The 21154-nt window shown below is 41.2% G+C and overlaps 1 long non-coding RNA gene across 1 annotated transcript in view; it reads right to left on the reverse strand.

The window, feature by feature from the left end:
• Nucleotides 1-3715: 3715 nt before the first annotated feature.
• Nucleotides 3716-21154, reverse strand: part of LOC147370676 (uncharacterized) — a 30503-nt gene continuing 13064 nt past the window's right edge. Inside the window, exon 3 of the long non-coding RNA XR_015166151.1 lies at nt 3716-4748. This is a non-coding gene — a long non-coding RNA (uncharacterized LOC147370676). The remainder of the gene's footprint in view (nt 4749-21154) is intronic.

Below are 21154 nucleotides of genomic sequence, written 5' to 3' on the forward strand. Positions count from 1 at the left end.
GACAACCCACTCCAGTATTCTTGCCTGGAAAATCCCATGGATAGAGGAGCCTGGTGGGCTTCAGTCCATGGGGTTGCAAAGAGTCGGACATGACTTAGCAACTAACATTTTTCACTTTTCACAATTCAGATCCCTGGAATTGTAAAGAAAAGCCAGAAATCCAGATTTGCACATAAATCCTTTCCTAATGTAAATATTGTCAGTTAATGTAGAATGTTAAAATACGCTGTGACCAAGCCAAAATACCTCTGTATTTGGGCTGAATTTGACTCAGGAACCCCCAGTCTGTGGACTCTGTCATTGGGGGTGGGACACCATAGTGTAAGGGGCTTTGTTTCTTAAATATTGGGAGTTTTCAAATAGCAAAACTGTAGGAGAGGACAATCAGTTCTTATTTTTACCAACTAAGGATTTTTTAAAAAAATAATTGTCATCTATTAGTTTTGATTTTATAAAAGAGCTAAACACACAAAACTAGGAATGACATGAGCTCAAAATAAATGCACAGTTCTTATGACAATCTTACACAATGTTTCTAATTTTTAAATTCTAATTCTTATGATTTAATTCTTTATCATATATAATTTTGAAATCATCACATAGCTTAATTTTTTTAATCAAAAGGTACATTACTATATACTTTCCCCTTCTGATAGGTTATTAAACAATCGTTTATTTTTATAAAAGATGATGTAAAATTAAGTAAACTATGATATTCTCATTTTGTCATGAATCAGCAAAAGCTGTGTTTTTTGTGTGGGCTGGTGTCTGAACTACTGGTGTGGCTGATGGAGCAAGGGCTATGGAATTATGGATCTGAGTGTTAACCCCGGCTTTACTCTTTACTATTCATTACGTCTTTGAGCTCCAGTTTCCTCTTCTGTAAACTGGAAATAATAATAATACGTACTTATGGATTAGGATAATATGAACTGCCTTGCAATACTGGGCACATAATCGACACTTAATACATGGTAGCTATTGTCCACTTTCTGTTCAAGTAGTCAAGGGAGTTGGTACAGCAGATGGGTTGGCTGAATTACAGATGCAGAACCCATGGATACATAGGGTCGAGGTACATTCACTTCTGTGCAGTGTAGTGGTTGACCTCAAGCCTGAAGGCAGTGGTCAGTGCTAGCTGTGTCATTTCCTAGGAGCAAGTTCAGAGGGAAGCCAAGTGTAATTCTACAGTGGAGATAGCAAATACAGAATGTCTGGGGCCCTGTGCCACCACCTCAGCAGACAAGCTGAGTGATCACATTGCCATTTGCAGCTGGGACTCACTCTTGTTCAGAGTTCATCTCAAAAGCCATTTCCACTGAGTGGAGGCCCATTTTCTGGGCCTCGGTTTCCTCATCTATAAAATGAGCTTGACAGCACTTGTCACTTAGCATGGTCATAAGGATTAAATGCGACATCATAGGATGTCATCATCATGGAAAGAGCACAACTTGATGCTGGAGGTAAAGTAGACACTTAGCTTCTGAGCAATAAGCATCTGTTCAGCTTTGGCTCTGTCCAGGGGGCATTTTAGCAGTGAGGAGTGGTGGGGAGCAATGCATACAGCTTCCTGCTCAAACAAACTTACTGTCTAGAGGGAGAAACAGACACAGACAAGGAAACAAATAAGGGAATAAAAGATGCTGGATAGTAAAATGCTCTGAAAAGAATATGTCAAGGCAAGGGGACGGGAAGGAATTGGGTAGGAAGACCAGCCACAGCCTCCCAGAGAAGGAGATGGTTGAGCCAAGATCTAGTTGACAAGAAGGAGCCAGACATGGGAGGATGTGAAAGAGGCACTTTCTGAACAGAAGAATTGGCGAGTGCAAAGTCCCCATGGGCCAGCAGAGCCCAGGTGAGTGTGGGTGAGAGGCTAGTGTGGATTTAGAGAGGGCAGAAAGTAGAAGACCCTCAGGGAGGCGGGTGGCACTTTGGAGGCTCAGGTACTATTACTTCTCTTTCTGTCCTTCCTCCCAAATCTGGCCTCAGGCTGGTACCTTGTTATCTCCTCTGCCTTACAATTCAGCTTGGGAATCTTAGCCTGGTACCAAAATCTGACCCTGTTCCCAGTGTCTTAGTGTTAAGGACTCAAGGCTCTTCCCCATCGCCCCCCACCCCGTACAACCAGATGCACAATTTATTCCCAGTTGCTAAGACTCATCTTTTGAGAAACCTGTCCTTCCTTGCTGTTGCTTGCTCCAGTCACTGCCTTGTGAAGGAAACACTGTCCCATGCTTCCAGGTTTACATGTAGGTTTTGCATATTCATAATTTCCTCTGAACACTTACACTCTTCTCTCATCTCTCCAGCTACACATAAGGTCCTTCAAACAGAACCATCACTCCTTCTCTTTCTTTGGTAACCCTCCATGACTACTACCTTGTTTAGCTACTGAGTGAATGAAAGCTCTCCTCTTGCTACTCAAGCTACAACAGGCATCACTGTTGACACCACCTTTCTATTTTATGTTCTTTATAGCATTCTCACTATCCAAGTTTGGCTGGTCTGTTCATCGGCTGCCTGCCCCAATGGAAATGTCGATGCCACAAGAGCAGGGCCTCACTGTGCTGCCCCAGGAGAAGCTCAGTGAATGAATGAATCTGCACTGAAGACTTGGCCTTTAGTGGGTGTGTTGGCCAAGTTAGCCTCATTGGTCAGGTGATCCTGACTTCATTGTGCAAAGGAGAAACTTGTTCTGGAAAGGCATCTTATGCCTTCTCCCTGACTCTACTTCTTGGAAATCAGACTCTGTGGGTCTGCCAAAGGCTTGTTGCTTTGGGTCAGTGGCAAAATTGTGCATGTCCTGTTATGTCCCTGTGGCCTCTTTCAGTACTTGATCTAGAGGTGAAAAGTTTGGGAGGGTTGGCAGCAGCTGCCCTGAGGTATACATGTTCCCTGAAACTGTGACTTCATTTGTTTAATTCATTTCAACCATCTCCTTTTTAATTGACCATTTACAATCCCCCGGGACTATAGTAATGACCTGTGGGGTTAAGAGAAAATAATGGTGTGTCAATGATGAACCTGCTCTCTGCGCCTTGACACCCACTTTGCCTCCCCCGCTGGCTCAGGGAAGATGTGGTTTATATTAGTGACCTGGAGAAAGTTCGTGCCCCCTGGGAAAAGTATGTCCATGAAATGGCAGAGTGATTAATGGTTTACTTGCAGCCCTGACATCCAGCCTGTCAGGACCCTTCAGTGGCCTTTGATGTAAAACACACTGAGAGGCCTTGGGCCGTCCTTATCTGCTCAGAGGAGAGAAATCAGAAATGACGAATGGTGGGCTGAGGCTCTGAATGGGGGATTTTAGGGGTTTAGATGGTGAAAACAGACACCCGGGCACGGGGGTGGGCAGCACTCAGCAGGGTGCTCTAGTGTCTTCTCTGGGTGCTCATTTTTTCCTTTTTTAAAATCTTGTGTCTTCTTCGTTGAGTACCCCCACATCAACTCAGATCCCTCAAGTCACACAGGGTAATGATTTCACAAATTACATAGGGGTGTTCCCAGGAGTAATGTCATGGATATTTGTACTTCTCAGGGTCCTTAGGTGGGTGGGCCGGTAATGGCTATGCCTTAATGTTGAACCATTAATGATCATTTAAAACTCGCTGGCCTGTGGAAGGAGCCATGTTTCTTTAAGAGAACAAAAGAACCCCAAATGATCCCCAGTTGCCCAGGACAGAGGACAGAGTCTGCAAACAGGCGGTCTACAAGCTGAAGCCAGCCCACAGCTGTATTTTGTTTGGCTGCAGAGAGCTGAAAAACTTTTTAATAGCTGCCAACATTTAACAATAAGATTTCAATTTCACATAACAATTTGGATTTCTGCTTTCTCTTGAAAGACTGGAGATCTGGAAAAACTGGGCTTGGGTTCCCTCACACCAAAAAGGGCTGCAGTTGAAGAGAGATTTCTCCCCTTTAACCTGAACAAGGTCTCTTTTCACTGATTCCCCTCAAATGGTGCTGTATATTCATTGCCATTTATCACTGTGTTTGAACTGTTGTTTCATTTATTTCTAATCTACTTTATGCATATTTTGGGTGAGTTATTTGATCTATTTTCTTTGAAATCTCAGTGTTTTGATCAGTAAACTGAGGATACCAAAACCACCCTGAATGGTGATGTTCGCAAGAGATAGCGCCAATAAAGAGGTTAGCACAGTGCCTGGCCTATAGAACATGTTTAGCAGATGGTAGTGATTATCTTATTGTAGACATGAATTTAGGCCCTCCACTCAGTAGATTCTCTCTGGTGATTCCATCTTGGTTTTGAAGCTAAACTATTCAAATCAATGCTTTAGGAAAAGGTTCTGCCTTCATAAAGACACCCCCCCGCCCCTTCCTCTTCCCTGCACTGAGATCAATAATATTTCAAAGTAGCCTGGATTTTGGAGTTTTAAAGAATTCTTTGAGGATGCTGATTGCAAATACTCCACCTTCTGAGGTGAGAATTTAGGAAGCACCATGTGCCTTATCATTTCATGGTAAATTGGTGTTGAGCTAACCAGAAATGTATCTGGCTGAGAATGAATAGATGCAAAAAGAAATAGTCCTTAAAAAAGGATGTTAGGATAGTCTCTCCGAGAAGGCAATGGCACCCCACTCCAGTACTCTTGCTTGGAGAATCCCACGGATGGAGGAGCCTGGTAGGCTGCAGTCCATGGGGTTGCTAGGAGTCGGACACGACTAAAACGACTTAGCAGCAGCAGCAGCAGCAGCAGGATAGTCTCTAGCAGTTCTCTATCCTCCTGTGGAAAAAATGAGGCAAAGGAGAGCAGCAGTTGGTCTAATGAGTCACGACCCATAACGAGACACATGTGGCCTAAAGCACTTGACTCCTAGCAGGCATTCTGTTTGCCTTCCTTACTTTGTAATTCCTCCTGTGGTTCTTCCCAGGCCTGTTACCTACAGCGTAGCAATCTGGAAGCAATGGTGTTTAGTACAATTTGATGTATGGTTTCAAATATTTCTGTCTATAGCCATGAAACCTCACTTCAATGCAAGAGGGAGGTTGGCTCATTTGGAATCAGGTCCACACAAAGGAAATGACCAACTCTTGATTCTTTTGCCCACATTATTTCCTAACTAGAAAGAGGTCTGTGCTTTTGGATGTGTGCCTCTGAGATGTTGATTTCCATCATGGCTGCTGTGCCATGCTTAAATTGGCATGAACCAGAATGCTTTTGGCTGCAAGTGACAGGCGGATAAAGGTATTTTGTTATTTCATTCATCAAGAAGTCAAGTGTGGGTTTAATTCTTTCCTACCAGCAGGGCTCGAGCTTTTGCAGATAGTTGAGCTATGTTTCCCAGTGGCACTCATGGGAGAGTCTTAGAATAAAATTCCAGGAATAGAAAAAAAAAATTGGTCTAGTACTAAAGCTCTGTTCTATGTCACACGTAAAATTCTACATTGAGGAACAGTTGATAATTCTTAGATGAAGTCTGTTAGGGCCTTATTTAAAGATTTGTTTCTGTTGCTTGTGAGAGAAGAAAAGCCATGTTGGATTTTGTTGACAGCCATCAAAGGAGTAGAGTATCAGGCTTTCCTGGTGGTTCAGTGGTAAAGAATCTGCCTGTCAATGCAGGAGACATGGGTTCAGTCCCTGATCTGGGAAGATCCCATATGCTGTAAAGGAACTATGCCTGTGTGCCACAACTATTGAGCCTGTGCTCCAGAGCCCAGGAACCACAATTACTGAGCCAATGTGCTGCAACTGCTGAAGCCCAAGCGCCCTAGAGCCCACGCTCTGCAACAAGAAAAGCCACCGCAATGAAAAGCCTGCATACTGCAACCACAGAGTAGCCCCTAGCTTGCTGCAACTAGAGAAAAACCTGTGCAGCAATGAAGACCCAGCACAACCAAAAATAAACAAAATTTAAAAATTATAAGAAAAGGAGAAGAGTATCCACAAGCTTGTGTAATGTGGCAGACATCATCTGAAATTTCTGGCTGCAGTGGTAGTGAGATGGCAACTGGATAAGCAAGGAATGCTCTGTGTTGGGTGGTTCAGAGTGCTGGCATCTGGAGCAATAATAGCTGGTGCATGGTGAGGATATCTCCTGGGGGTGGGTTGCATCTTTTCGAAGAGAATTGAAGCCTCAAGCAGCTGACCAGCTCCTCACTCAGGACTTCTGCATAAACGGGGGGCTGTACTGGATGGGAGGCCACAGGAGGTCAAGCGCCTTTGAAAATCAGAGCAGAATTTCAGCATCTGGCAAGGCCAAGATTCATGTTCAGGACCTGCCAGGAAGATAGAGTGTGTAGAATATACCAGCCTCTCAGCTGAAAACCCCTGTCAGGGGAAAATAAGTTGTGATGTGGATGAAACTAGGGCCTCTCATGCAGAGTGGAGTAAGATGGAAAGAGAAAAACAAATATATCATATGTTAATGCATGTATATGGAATCTAGAAAAATACTACTGATGAATCTATTTGCAAGGCAGGAATAGAGACACAGATGTAGAGGATGGACTTATGGACACAGGGAGGGGGAAGGAGAGAGTGGGATGAATTGAGAGAGTATCACTGACATATATACTACCTTGTGTAAAATAGCTAGCTAGAAGGAAGCTGTCATGTAGCACAGGGAGTTCAGCTTGATGCTCATTGATGACCTGGAGAGGAAGAATGGGGGGTTTGGGAGGAAGGCTCAAGAGGGAGGGGATATATGTATACTTATGACTGATTCACATTGTTACACAGTAGAAATCAACACTTCATTGTAAAGCAATTATATTCCAATAAAAAATAAATATATTAAAATTACAAGAACTACAATAGAGCTTTCATAGAACACCACATTTATTGGCCTAGTGAAAGGTAGGGTGCACCCTCTTTGAAGGAACTTGCCATCACATGGAGCTTCTACACCCTTTAATATGCAATGTCCCTCCTTCATTCAGAAAAACTATTAGTCATGGCACAAGAGGGCGTGACAAGAATAAAAATCAAGAAATAAAATAAATAATAGAAATAGTCCTACATTGGAGTAGCTAACTAGAAATTTAAAATAACTATGACTACTGTATTTTAAAAAATAGGGGAAAAGGTAGAGAAAATATACGATAAAAGAATTTCACCAGAGATTTGGAATTTGTAAGAAAGAATAAAATCAAATTCCAGGAGCAAAGAACAATACCTGGAATTAAGAACCTGTTAGATAGGCTTAATGTCAGTTTAGATAAAGTGAAATATGGGAACAGGGTGATTGAAAATAACCAAACAGAAGCACAGAGAGAAAAAAAAGAATGAGACTGCAGGAAAGATGATTGCGACAGGGAGGGCACATGTGATTGGAGTACTAGGAAAAGAGGGGAGAGAAATAATTGGTCAGAGAAAGAGTAAGACAAAAGAATATTTGAAGACATAATATTTAAAAACATTTCCCAAGCTGATGAAAGATATTGACCCATAGATTTGGGAAGTTTTTTGAACCTCAAGCAAAATAAATATGGAAAAAAAAAACCCCACATACAGATGCATCGTAGTAAGATAGTTGAAAATTATAGACAAAGAGAAAAATCTCAGAAAGAGCTAGGAAAAAGTGCGTATTACCTTCAGAGGAGCAAAAATTACTCTAATAATTAACTTCAAGACAATGAAGATATTTTTAAAGGGCTGAAAGAAAAACTATCAACCCAGAATGTTATATCCAGACAAAATATTCTTCAAAAGTCAAGGGGAAAAGAGAAAAATGAGAGAATTCATTTGCCAACAAACCTCAATAAGAGAAATTCTAAAGAGAGTTCTTGTGACAAAATGAAAATAATTGCAGGAAACGCCCAAATTGTAATAAAATTGAAATAAAGGTGACAGAATTGCTGTTATACAAATGTATAAATGCAGATGGTGACTGAGGCCATGAATTAGAAGACGCTTACTCCTTAGAAGGAAAGTTATGACCAACCTAGACAGCATATTAAAAAGCAGAGATATTACTTTGTCAACAAAGGTCCATTTAGTCAAGGCTATAGTTTTTCCAGGGGTCATGTAAGGATGTGAGAGTTGGACTATAAAGAAAGCTGAGTGCAGAAGAATTGATGCTTTTGAACTGTGGTGTTGGAGAAGACTCTTGAGAGTCCCTTGGACTGCAAGGAGATCCAACCCATCCATCCTAAAGGAGATCAGTCCTGGGTGTTCATTGGAAGGACTGATGTTGAAGCTGAAACTCCAATACTTTGGCCACCTGATGCGAAGAGCTGACTCATTGGAAAAGACCCTGATGCTGGGAAAGATAGAAGATGAAAGGAGAAGCAGACAACAGAGGATGAGATGGTTGGATGGCATCACTAACTTGATGGACATGGGTTTGGGTAGACTCAGGGAGTTGGTGATGGGCAGGGAGGCCTGGCATGCTGCGGTTAATGGGGTCGCAAAGGGTTGGACATGACTGAGCGACTGAACTGAACTGAAATTTGTAATTTTAAATAAATTTTAAATAAATATTAACTCTATGCTACATATGATCATGGGGTTTCCCTTGTGGCTCAGTGGTAAAGAATCCACCTGCCAGGGCAGGAGATATGGGTTTGATCCTCAAGTTGAGAAGACCCCCCTAGAGAAGGGAAAGACTACTTCAGTATTCTTGCCTAGGAAAGCCCGTGGACAGAGGAGCCTGGCAGGCTACAGCCCATGGGGTCATGAGAGAGTCGGACATGATTTAATTACTGAACAACAACAATATATGATTATATATGATATTAATATGTATAGTATTAATCATATATATTTCTGTATATATAGAGAATTAAAGTTTAGGATAGCATTAATGCAAAAGTTGAAAATATTATAAATGTAGTTAAAGTTTTCTGAAGTTTTGGCATTGTATAGGAATTCATAAAAATAATAATTTAGATAATGGTAAGTTAAGGAAACATTTTGACATGTAAATTATCATTAAACCAGTTGTAAAATGTACATAGGAGAAAATGGAACAATAAAGATAAAAATTATGATTAATTATTAATCAAAAAAAGCAGGAAAAGAGAAAAAAATATGGGTTACATATAAAATAAATGGTACTATGGTAAATAAAAATGCCAATATATCATTAACTACACTAATATAAGTGGGCTAAATGGTCCAACTAAATCAAATGACAAAGTTTTAGTCGTCAAATGGCAGGCAGTGATATTGGAGGTTGGCATATAGTGACCCAAGTCTTACAGTGACAAACACATTTGTTAAAACTGTGCCTGAGCTCTTGTGGCAGGAAGACCATGCTACCAATTCTTTAACTTCAAGGAAAATGTTTGGAAGACAGAATGTTAAAAGTGTGTGGTTGTTGTGACTGGATGTATTATTAGAAGAAAGAAATACGTTCAGACTAGGATTTGCTGATTTGAAATCATAAATAACAATGGATCTAAGGAGTCCAGATATTTGAATACTGAAAGATTAAAAAATCCATCTGCTTTTAGACTCCAAACACTAGGACATAAGATGGAGAAACCCTTTGAACTACATTGGTTTATTAAGATGCAGATTTATAGCAAAGATCAGATTATATGGCTTTTTAGATCCAAGCTGGATGGCCTGAAGTTGGTTGCCATTATGTTGAGAGAGTCATGAGAGCAAGAGAGCAAAGAAATGTATCAGACTATAGAATGAAATCTGAAAACTGATGTTTGCAACTCGTAGGAGGCAGAGAGATGGGAAACATTACTCTTTTTGAGGAAATTTTACCAAAGAAATATGAATAAATAACCATGAAACTAGACTAAAAATGCCTTTTCCTGTTTAATGCATAAGATAACATTTGGACCTCACAATTTGAACCTGCAGGAATGTTTTCACGTCTGGGCAATCCCTAAAAGGGCATTCTTTCCAATGTCCACTTCAGATGTAGCCAAGGAGGCCATGGTGGACATGGAAGAATGTCCCATAGGGTGGAGCCATGAGTTATGGAGAAAAATAGACTTCTGTCTAATGTGCTCATAGCAAAATCAGGGTCTAATCAAGAAACCTGTTCTATCTTCAGGATAGAGATTTTTCTAATACCTGTCCAGCAAAATTCCATCATTGCTATGGCATAATTATGCTGAGTATTCCCCATGCTTTCTATTTGTGAATGGAAGTTTCATTGTGGTTATTCTATCTCCCTCCCCACTGTATAATGGTGTGTGTGTGTGTGAGAGAGAGATGAGTTCATAGGTGATTGAATCATAAGGACCACATTTGGTCATGATCGATAGATAATAAGGGGGAGTCAGCATTCCTTTGGGGGTCCTGGACTTTGAAAATAATTGGATGGGACTTTGGATTGCCTCCCTTGGGGAGAAAAAGTGAAATGGATATTCAATGACTAAAGTGTTGGACAGACACTGAGAATGGTGTGTGTTCACCAAAACCTGTTTCCTCTACTTCTTGAGCCCACAGACAGACAGACCCGTTGTCCGTCTTCCCTTGTAGTTACATGGGGCCAAGTGCCCAAATTCTGTGGGTAGAAGTGCGTTGTGCCACTTCCAGTCCTGGCCCATAGACACTTCATAGTATCGCCTACTTTCTGTCTTTATCCATAGGCTGACTTGACAGCAATGCCCCTGGGGACTTTGGAAGATGTATTCTGATGGTGGAAACTCAATCAACCTTTGTCCCTGAATAACTGCATGGCACCTCCCTATACGCCCACCCTGAGCCACTGGTCTTTGTGAACTTCCACTGTATTAAGTCAAAGACATCTGGAGGTTATCTATTTTAGCAGCTACCAGTATTCCCTACAAGTCATCCCCTACATTCTTTGATACCCTTTAACTTGTATTAATACCCCGATGGTTACAGAGAGCAAAGAATGAGCTTTGGCAGCTGGGTAGCCAATAGTACAGAAAGAAGTAGATTACCTTGCTGCATTTGGACATCCCAGAGAATGGAAAAGTTAAAGCATATGGTCATGGCTCCAGACATTGAGTGGAGTTATTTTACAATCCTGTTTCTGAGCCACCCCCATGACCTTAAAACTCTTTCCACAATTCCGGTCACTGAAGCGGCAGCAGGGCCTGTGAGAGAGCCACCCCTTACTACCACTGAAAACCTTTATTCTGCTGCGGATGTGCTTACAACATGTCTCTCTTAGAGCAGTTTTCTGCAATGGGGTCAACATATTTTTCCACAGAGCGTAAATTCTGGAAATGTCTGACTAACTCTAGCATCATGTCTTAAGGGGGTAAAATAGTTTTGCTATCTGGCCCCAGGAATGTAGGCCTGCTAATTTCAAGTAATTCATCTCATAGGGGTGTTTTTGTGTGTTTGCATGTTTTCCTTGGTCAACTATACAGTCATCTCATTGCAGCCAGAAGCAATTTGTTTCTCTGAAACCGTCCAGCTTACATGTTTTGCTTTCCAACCAGGAAGGGCGTTGTGGGGAACAGTTCTGTCTGACACAGACTGATTCATGATTGCATTAGGGAAATAGTTTCTTGTCATCTTATTAGAATATGAATTTGGCTGCTGAGTGAGGCTTCGGTTCAGTTTGCACAAGAACAGAAGAGAATAAGGTTGCTTTTGAGTCTGTGTGTGATTCTGTGTGCCTGTCTTTTATTATGCAATGAGACAAAAAAAATAAATAAAGTGGATTCTCAGAGCCCTAGAACATGCATGATTTGTCATGAAAACGGGAAGCAGGTTTCTGGGAAGCCATGCTTAGGCCCAATTCAAGAGTTTTGAATCTGATGATTTATTTAAGAAGTCTGATGGGAGGAAGCCTGGCCCTAACTGGCTGAGGCCAGCATAAAAAGAGCTGACAGGAGGTTGTACTTGATTTTTGTCAATAAAAGGAAGCCTCCACCGCTTGCCTCACACCTTCTGAAAGCCTGAGGAAGATAATTTCAGAGACTGTGTCTTGGATTGTATTATACCATTCATCTGAGAGATTCCTCCCTGGGGAATGAGAATTTGAGATTCGGGGATCTGGTGATAGAATTTTACGGTTACGCGTGGCAGCAAAGCTGAGTTGGATCCACTGACTGATCCTTTCCTTCATCATGTATTTATTAACAGTTGCCACAGTAGAGGTCCTAAGCCAGGACCTGGGGGTACAGTGGGGAGCAACACAAAAAGCTTTAGCCCCTTTGAAATTTACAGGCCAAAGTGGGAGACAGATCAGTGCAGAGACTCAATTATAGTGAAGCATAGGGAATGCTATGAAGTGGGTAGCAGAGCTGTGAAGGGATGCCAGAGAAGAGTCAGCCCATCCAGCTTTGTGGAAGGGCCGGGGAGGGCTTCTTGGAAGAAATGATGTCTAGACTGTGACACATGAGATGAGGGGAAAGCAGCTAGGTAAAGGACTGGGGTCAGGGTCAGGGTCAGGGAAACTGGGTGATTGAATGGAATGGGCTGATGAGTTTTAAGAGAGGGGATCACAGAGACTGTATTGTGGGAACACAGTGCAAGTAACGAATGACTAGATTCTAACACGGGAGACAAGAAAAGTTGAAATCTGACTGAAGGCAGGAGTCGGATCTTGCTGAGCCTTGTGGAATATTTTTAAAAAGGCTGCCCTGTATTTCAAGAGAGATGAGATATATATTCTTTTTCAGATTCTTTTCCATTGCAGGTTATCACACACAAGGTATTGAAAATAGTTCCCTTTGCTACACAGTAGGTCCTTGTTGTTTATTTTATATATAGTAGTGTTTATCTGTTAATCCCAAACTCCTAATTTCATGTGTGCATTTTTCATGTAAAACAGTATTATCCAGGGGACCTCAAGTTCTTAGGTTTTCAATCAGATAATATTGAAAAAATGGGCTTCCAGGTTAAACAATTCCAGGTAGCATGAGAAGAAGTTAAATTTCTTTACTAAGAAACTGAATATGTTAATGTGTCTTGTGACTCTGAGAAAGGAACACGATCTGCAACACTCTTTAAGATTCTCCTAGTGTGCCTGACTACGGAAACCTTTTTAGTTTTGGGTGGAGCATCGTAAAGCATAAGGCTGATTGTAAGCCATTTAGAAAAAAGACACCATGTCTCTGAGGCTGAGCACTGCCTCTGGGGTGGGGGGATCCCAGCCCCACTCAGGCCCCCTCCCCTGGCCTGGGCTTTGCATGTGTCTCTGTGACCAGGGCACCCAGTGGCTAACACAGTAACGACTATTGGATTCCTCTCTCCAGGAGAGACAATTTGTCGGTTTGCTAAAGTCTCCGGGGATTCATTCCGAGAGTGAAGGAACAGGACTCAGAAATGCCGTTCCTTTGTCAAAACAAACACAGGCGCCCCTGCGTCAGCAAACCCCACGGAGAGTAACTTGCTCAATATTTGAAATAGAGTTTAGGGGAGGATTTGGGGTCTTAAACTTGACATTGAGGAGAAAAAAAAAATCTTTGTTAAGAAAGAGCATATGTGACACAAGCGCTGGGCAGCTGAAAATCCTGGTTAATTTTGACTCCTCCAGATTTTTAATTGAAAATAAGATATAGAAAACTCTCTCTTAAAAAAACTCATCTTTCAGACGAATAAAACCTGTCATAAAAGGCAAGAAGCTCCAGGTGACATCTGCCTAAGGACGTGATGTTTTGAAAACAGCCAAAGTAGGAGAGAATTCAACATTTGTTGAAAATCTTAAAGGGCCACAACCCCATATCCAGAGGAGTTTCCTGAAATGTACTTTCTCAACATATTCTTACCAATACATATAATTTTCACCAGCTCTTTGTCTTTGGATCTTACAAATATCATTAGAAGGGTGACTCACATTAACTGAACGGATAAATTTATGATTTAAGAAAGATATTAATAGTAACAATACTCAAAGAATAGAAAGGCTCAGCGGTTTACATAATATCACCTCCCCGCCACCCCCAGTCTAGTATGAATCCTTGACCAGGTTTTCAAAAACTGTAAGAAAACCAGTTAAATGCAGGCAGGTTAAAGTAAAAAGATAAAGGCTGAATCTTATCAGGAAGAGAACTCTCCCTCCCTCTACCACAGCCAACTGTGTATCGCCCCAGTCACGCCAACTGGACTATCTGCCAAGTACTTTCCACAATAACTTTTATTAATTTCATAATCCTAAGAGGCTCATATTATTCCCAATTTGCTAGTGAATAAATTGAGTTCAGAGAACTTAGGAAACTCTCTCAAGTCCTCACAGTTGAGTGTTGAATTCATATTTTAACCCATATTCTTCAATGAATGCATGATCTCTGTTCAATGTTTTTGCTTCCAAAGCCAAAGTTGTCCCCCCTAAATACATTTAAGTTGAAAGTCAAAAACAATAGATCTGGGACAAGTAAGGAAACTACTACTGTTTTTAAATCAAATAGAATCCACGGATGGAAAGAAGTGGCACTGGAAATGAAATCATTTCTGCAAATGTGTTCATTTTATTCAGCACGCATTGATCTAACTCTGACCAGGCATAGGTTTAAGCACTCTGCAAATAAAGGTCCTCTTACTAGCCCTATGAAGTAGGTGTGATTACTACTACTACTAAGTCGCTTCAGTTGTGTCCAACTCTGTGCGACCCCATAGACGGCAGCCCACCAGGCTCCCCCGTCCCTGGGATTCTCCAGGCAAGAACCCTGGAGTGGGTTGCCATTTCCTTCTCCAATGCATGAAAGTGAAAAATGAAAGTGAGGTCGCTCAGTCGTGTCCGACTCTTCTCGACCCCATGGACTGCAGCCCACCAGGCTCCCCTGTCCATGGGATTTTCCAGGCAAGAGTACTGGAGTGGGGTGCCATTGCCTTCTCTGAGGTGTGATTAGCATCTCCCTTTTACAGAAAAGAAACAGAGAGGTTAAGTAATTTGCCCAAGGTTCCCCAGCTCATAAGCTGCAGAGCAGAGTCCAGACCCAGGAAGGCAGGCTCCCAAGTCCGTGTTTTTAACCTCTCGGTTAGGTGCATCTTTGGTGGACCACGCCGGGTCTCAGGAACAGCTGCATTAGAGTGCCGGGTCAGATGTTCGCCTTTACAGCGTGTCTACTTGCCTAACATAAGTTGCGCTTTAGGCCAAAGCAGATTTTCAAAGCTTTCCTGACTCCTGCTTTGTCAGGGAACAGGAGGCCTGGATGTCTATATCTGATGAGGATCTCGTAACCCCACACAACCTGACTGTGCTTTTCTCAGGGGTGGTCTATTTTCCGCAGCCACGGTGAATTAAAACCCCACCGGTTTCCCATTTGGGTGGGCAGTGGGTGGGAGGTTTGTATTGCCCAGAGGGTCAGAAGCATCTTATTGGCACAGAGTAATAAAGAGGATCACTTTGTGTTCTCCATGTTCTAGGAAAACCCGATTAAGAGTAACCCTTGCCACTGCTAACACACACACACTCGCACACACAGCTGAGTCCGGATCCATATGAACAAACATCTGTGCAGAGGCCTGACAGAGCAGTATTGTGCTTGGGCTAAGGGCTGGGAGCCCTCCCAGCAATCGTTTTACCAGAGTTAAACCTACAACTGGCCCTATAAATAATTACCACATTGAAAAATAAAGGGGTGTAATCATACAAGCACTTTTGAAAAGCAGCTTACTGATTGACAAAGTACTTCATGATGTTAAAACCTTCCCACTGAAGTCACTTTCCTCTATCTAGGTCAAGGCATAAACAAGCAATGTTTTTTTCCTCCCTGCTGAAAGACAAATTACACAAGCCATGAAGCAAAAGATAGCACAAGATATAAATACAATTCTCTTTAAATTGTGACATAGACACTCACTTCAGCTCACCATTTTCTTTTATGCAAAATAATGGTAAAAAGTTCCTTTGACTTTTATTTTCCATTGGTCTTCTAACTTTAATAAAATTTCTGTTTGTTTCTTTTTCACATTTTCACTTCAGGAAGGTCTGAGACACAAGATTTAAATTGTCAAGTTTAATCAGTTTTTAAAAGACACATCAAGTATTGGTAGAAAAAGGTTTTCAAATAGCCTATTTAATCTAGGGAGTACTATGTAAAATATGTCTCCTTTGACCAGAAACTAACTGGTAGCAGATCTACGCAGCTCTGGATTTTTCCAGCCAAAGACACTGGAAAATTTCACCTTCTGGGCTGAACGTGCAAACCCATTCTGTTTTCAGAAAGTCAATTGCTGGAATGCCCTGGGCGTCTGGAAAGAAGAGTGCTTGCCTGCGAGGTATGTTGATGTTTTGCTGAAGAAGAGAATGACCGCAATGCTGAGAATCATGACTGACCCTCAGCATTTCCAGATGTGGAACCAAGTGTCAGCATAAATTTCCCTAGATTCGTTTCAGGTCCAGGCTTGGTTCCCAGTGCTGCCCGGAACACACAGGCAGAAGGCACCGAGGTAGGGACTCTTAAGCCCTGTGTCCACCCAGCATATATCTTATGTGTAAACCAGCTCTACAGAGACAAAGCAGAGACACAATGTTGGCTGTAGGTAAGATCTTCCAAATCTCCCATACCAGAGAAAGAAATTCCAAGAAAGCAAGGAGCATGGGGAACCAAGAGAGAGTCCATCCTTTGCTTACGTATCTTAAGCTTTGTTTCAAGACAAAGATATTTAACTCTCTTCCCTTGACATTTCTGTTCCTACACATTCCCATGTGTATATATGGCTATATAATCTTTACAATCATAATTTAAATTATTGATAATATTCCTTTGGGTAGCTATCTTGTAACTTAATTCATCATTTTTCTGCTCTTGAAAATTGGGCACCTTCTGATCATTTAACGAAGTAAATACTCTTAATTAGTATTTCCATGGATATGATTACCCTCAAACCATTTTGTGATGTTTCCTATTTTCAGAGTGCTTCTTTCAATGGAATTTACATGGGTCATTGGTATACATATCCTTTTAGCTCTTTAGTCACACTGTTGCTTGGAAATCCATTAACAAGCAAGTCAAAAAATAAATCTGGGAAAATGTTTAATAAAATCTGAAGGTAAATAAATCTGTTGTGAGATCTATGTAAGCCTCTAAAAATCAAAATAATTTTTTAAATGCAAAAATGGAAAAAATAGACAAAAGTTCCCACAATCTTAACCATCCTAATTAATAATTACACAACCACATATACCAGAATGACACTGTTGTGTTATTTTTGTCGAGCCCTTTTGCATTTGCAGAGACAAAACAGCATAGCAAACATATATTACAACATTAAATAAAATGCTTTCTCTGTGCCAGGAATTTTTGTATAAGAGTTTTATGTGATAGTAACTTATTTAACCCTTGGGGGAGAAAAACCTATGAGGAAGCCATTACTGTTTTTCCTAATTTACAAATGAGGAAATGAGCTTCAGAGAGATTAAGTAAGCTACCCATGGTCACAGCTGGTAAGTGACAGGGCTGGGACATGAACCTAGCCAGCTTAGCTCAGTGATCTCTGCTTTTAACCACTATACTTACTGACTTTCTAGAATGCACATATAAGTCTGTATTTGGCTCTCTTCAGTAATGTTACATCATGTATATACTTCCATATGTATATGTGGTTATATAGATTTTATAACAATCATTTTAATTCTTGCATAACACCACCATAAAATTTTCCATAATAATTCAATGCACCCACTACTGAAAATTGAGTTTCTCTAATTGTTCAGTTATTAATGATCTATGATAAATTATTCCATGAATATGATTGTTCAATCCATTTTCAGAATTTCGTTGGCATAGATTCCCATAAATGGTACTTCTAGATCAAAGAGTAAACATTTAATGACTCGATACATATTTCAAGAATGATTTCCAAAAGAGTCATTCCAATTTACATCACCAACATTACTGTATGAGAACACTAGATTCTTTGAAACCTAGCCAGGATTGGATATTTGTAATAGTTGTATTTTGTAAAATTCATTATTTTCAGATGTATGGCTTTGGCAAATGTCTGTAATCGTGTACCTACTACCTCAGTCAAGATATAAAATATTTTCTTCACCCTCACCCCCAAAATTCTCTTTGTAGACGATCTTCTCCCCAGATCGCCAGTCCCTGGCTTTCTCTAATGTGTCTTCTGTCCCTACAGTTTTTCTTCTTCCAGAATGTCGTGTATATGGAATCATAAAGTTTGTATGGTTCCTTGGTGTGGTTTCTGTCACAGCATAATGATATTTGAGATTTTGCCATATTATTGCATATAGCAGCGACTGTTCCTTCTTCTAGCAGCATGGTATTCTTCTGTACGAATGCACCGCCATTTGTTTATCCATTAGCCAGTTGGGCTGTTTCCTCTTTGGACAATTATGAATCAAGTGGCTATAAATATTTGCAAACAACTTTTTAAAATCTTCTTTGAGGAATTTTTGTCCAAGTAATTTTCTTTACCAGTATCTTTGGTTTTTGTTATCTACTTATTTCAGCTCTGGGTTGAAATTTTTTCTCTTTTTCAGCCATTCCATATTTGTTTATCCTGGCCTTTAAAGTTATTTTTCACCTTTAGTTCTAAAATGTGGTGAAATCAATCAGTCTCTTCCCTTGTTAATTATTCTGTTACGTCTGTGCTTAGAATCTTACTTTGTCTTCTATACTTAGTAAATTACACCTATGTTTAGAATTTTGAAAAATATTACGTTTCCGTCATTGGTAGTTGGTTGGAATTTTTATATTGAATTTCTACTCACTTGGAATTGATTTTGATTCATGGGATAATAACTTTAATGTTTAACTATTCTATGATACTATTTGTATTGATAAATATCCTACCACAGAAGTCCACAATGACAGTAGGTAAAGCCTGTGAAAAAGACATTTTCAACCCCTTGTGTTCTTACAGGCTTCAAAACGATGGAATTAGTAAAAAACATATCCACTCTTGACTAGCTTTTAGAGGAGTTAAAAATCAAATGATGTATTCATCAGGGTTTTCCAGAGAAAGAGAACCAATAGGAGATGTGTGTGTGTGTGTGTGTGTGTGTGTGTGTGCATGTGTGCTGTTTTATAAAAAATTTGTTCACATAACTAGGAGGCTGTGAAGTCTTAAGGTCTGCTGTCTGAAAGTTGGAGACCCGGGAAAACTGGTGCCATAGTTGTAGCCTGGGTCCAAAGCCTTGAGAACCAGGTGTAAGCCCCAGTCCCAGAGCAGATGACCAGTGCCTCAGCTCTAGGAATCAGGCAGAGAGCACATCCTCCCTTCCTCCACCTGTTTGTTCTGCTAGTTCTAGGCTCTTAAAGGATTGGTTGGTGCCTGCCCACACCGGGGAGGGCCATCCACTTTACCTGGTCTACTGATTCAAATATTAATCTCATCTGGAAAGCTCTCACAAACATACCCAGAAACAATATTTAACCAAATATCTGGGTGCTCCCAGGACCCAGTCAAGTTGACATGTAAAACCAACCATCACAGATGTCTAGTTAAGTGGCAGGATAATTCAGGTTAAATATTTCTGTTCCTGTCAGTAGCTACAGTTGCTGTAGTCCTAGAATGTATATGAATGGAAGGTATTTGACAGCTTTGATTTCTTGTCAGATTAGGGCAATGGGAAGTGAGATAGGCCCACCATCAGAAAGGAGAGATCTAAGTGTGGGTGGGTGGAGGAGACTAGGAAGCTTTCAGAGAGGAGGTGGGTTACTTGAGGGGGAAAAAAAAAGAGAGAGATTGAAGCTCTCAGGCGTCATTCAGTAATTGAATGTTGTCTGTGGAATCCACTGGCCATCAATCTTGATGAGCTGCCCTCGCCAAAGGGGTCAAGCTTAAGCTCCCCCACCAGAGCTCTTCATCTGCTCTCTGGGTAGGATGCTGGGCAGCCATGGTTGCTGCTCCTGCCTGCCCATCCATTCCCTCCTACTTGTGGTAGAAGAATCTAATCCTGGGGAGGCTGGATTGTATCAGCATCTCATGTCTGAAATGAATAATCCATGGCTGTCAGACTCCCACAAGAAGTCTGATAATAGATTTAGGAAAATATGGGAATATACTCACCCTTACACGTTTGTAAAGATGGTTGCCTCACTTTAACGGGCAGATAATTCGAGGCAAAAAATATCCAGACTTGGAATATAGAGACTTGCTATTTACTTGCTGTGTGACTTGGGCATGTTGCCTATCCTCTCTGAGTCTTGGTTTTTGCTAAGGTAAAAAAGGAATTCAGTTCTCTAGAAACAAGTTCTGTGAAGTTTTCTGTCCAGGCCCTTGAGATCAGTAGCTGTGAGCCTATTATTGGTTTACTTAGCTTTTCAAACTCACAATAGATATGTCCATCGCACTGAGGTAAGTTGATTCATTTTCTAAAGAAATAGAGCAATTCACCATTTGAGTGAAACTGCTGGTAGTTCCTCTGGTTAATCCAATGGATTTTCCCTTGATTATTAATTAATTAATATAGGTAGGTTGTTGTTGTTGTTGTCGTTTAGTCACTAAGTCATTTCCATTTCTTTGTGGCCCATGAAATGTAGCCCGCCAGGCTTCTCTGTCTATGGGATTTCCCAGGCAAGAATACTGGAGTGGGTTGCCATTTCCTTCTCCAGGGGATCTTCCTGATTGAACCCACATCTTCTGCATTGGCAGGAGGATTCTTGACCACTGAGCCACTCACTCCCCTATTCAGGGGAGCCTAGATAGATACATAGAAAGAAAGAAATATTTAGCCAGTAGCCTTATTTAAAATGAGAAACTATGTTGGTCAGCTAGGCAATCCTCTTCCTCCCCTGAGTAATTCTCAAAGAGGCACCACTAGACATGAGCCTCCCCCAGTGGGTCTCCCACATTTATTACCTTTGGGATAAATTTCTTGGCCATCTTCTAGGAAAACAGGAAAGGTGCCTCCAAAAGTCAGATTTGAGATTTGCATCTGTGCTTTACTTCTAGCCCCCTTCAAAGCTATTGCCATGACAACCAGCATCACTCTGGGTATCTTGTCCAGAGTATACTGATATCTAATCCAGTGTGACAGAGCATAGGACCACAGCCTTCAAATTTAGTACTGAGACTCAGTGAAAGGATGAGCCTCTGGACAGCCTGGACTAGACAGTGAGGGACCAGAAAGGAAGACCACGGCAGCTTAGGTGTGTTGACTGTAGCTGGCAGATTTGTGAGCCTGTGTGAAAACGCCTTTGAAGATGCCCCCAGTGAGCTGAGGGGACTCTGAAGGGGGTGAGGACTGTTGTCTTGAAAACAAACAAGTGGGAATTCTAATTTGGCTTTAATCTTAGTGTGATCACACGGGAGTTCACAAGTTGCTGAAGCCGTAATGCGGCCTCTTTTCAATTTCCTCCCAACTAGCAGGCTCAACCCACTCCAGT

Source organism: Bos grunniens, chromosome 6, assembly GCF_055505025.1.
Source record: "Bos grunniens cultivar Pamir isolate PY7600 chromosome 6, Bosgru_T2T1.0, whole genome shotgun sequence".
Taxonomy (NCBI): domain Eukaryota; kingdom Metazoa; phylum Chordata; class Mammalia; order Artiodactyla; family Bovidae; genus Bos; species Bos grunniens.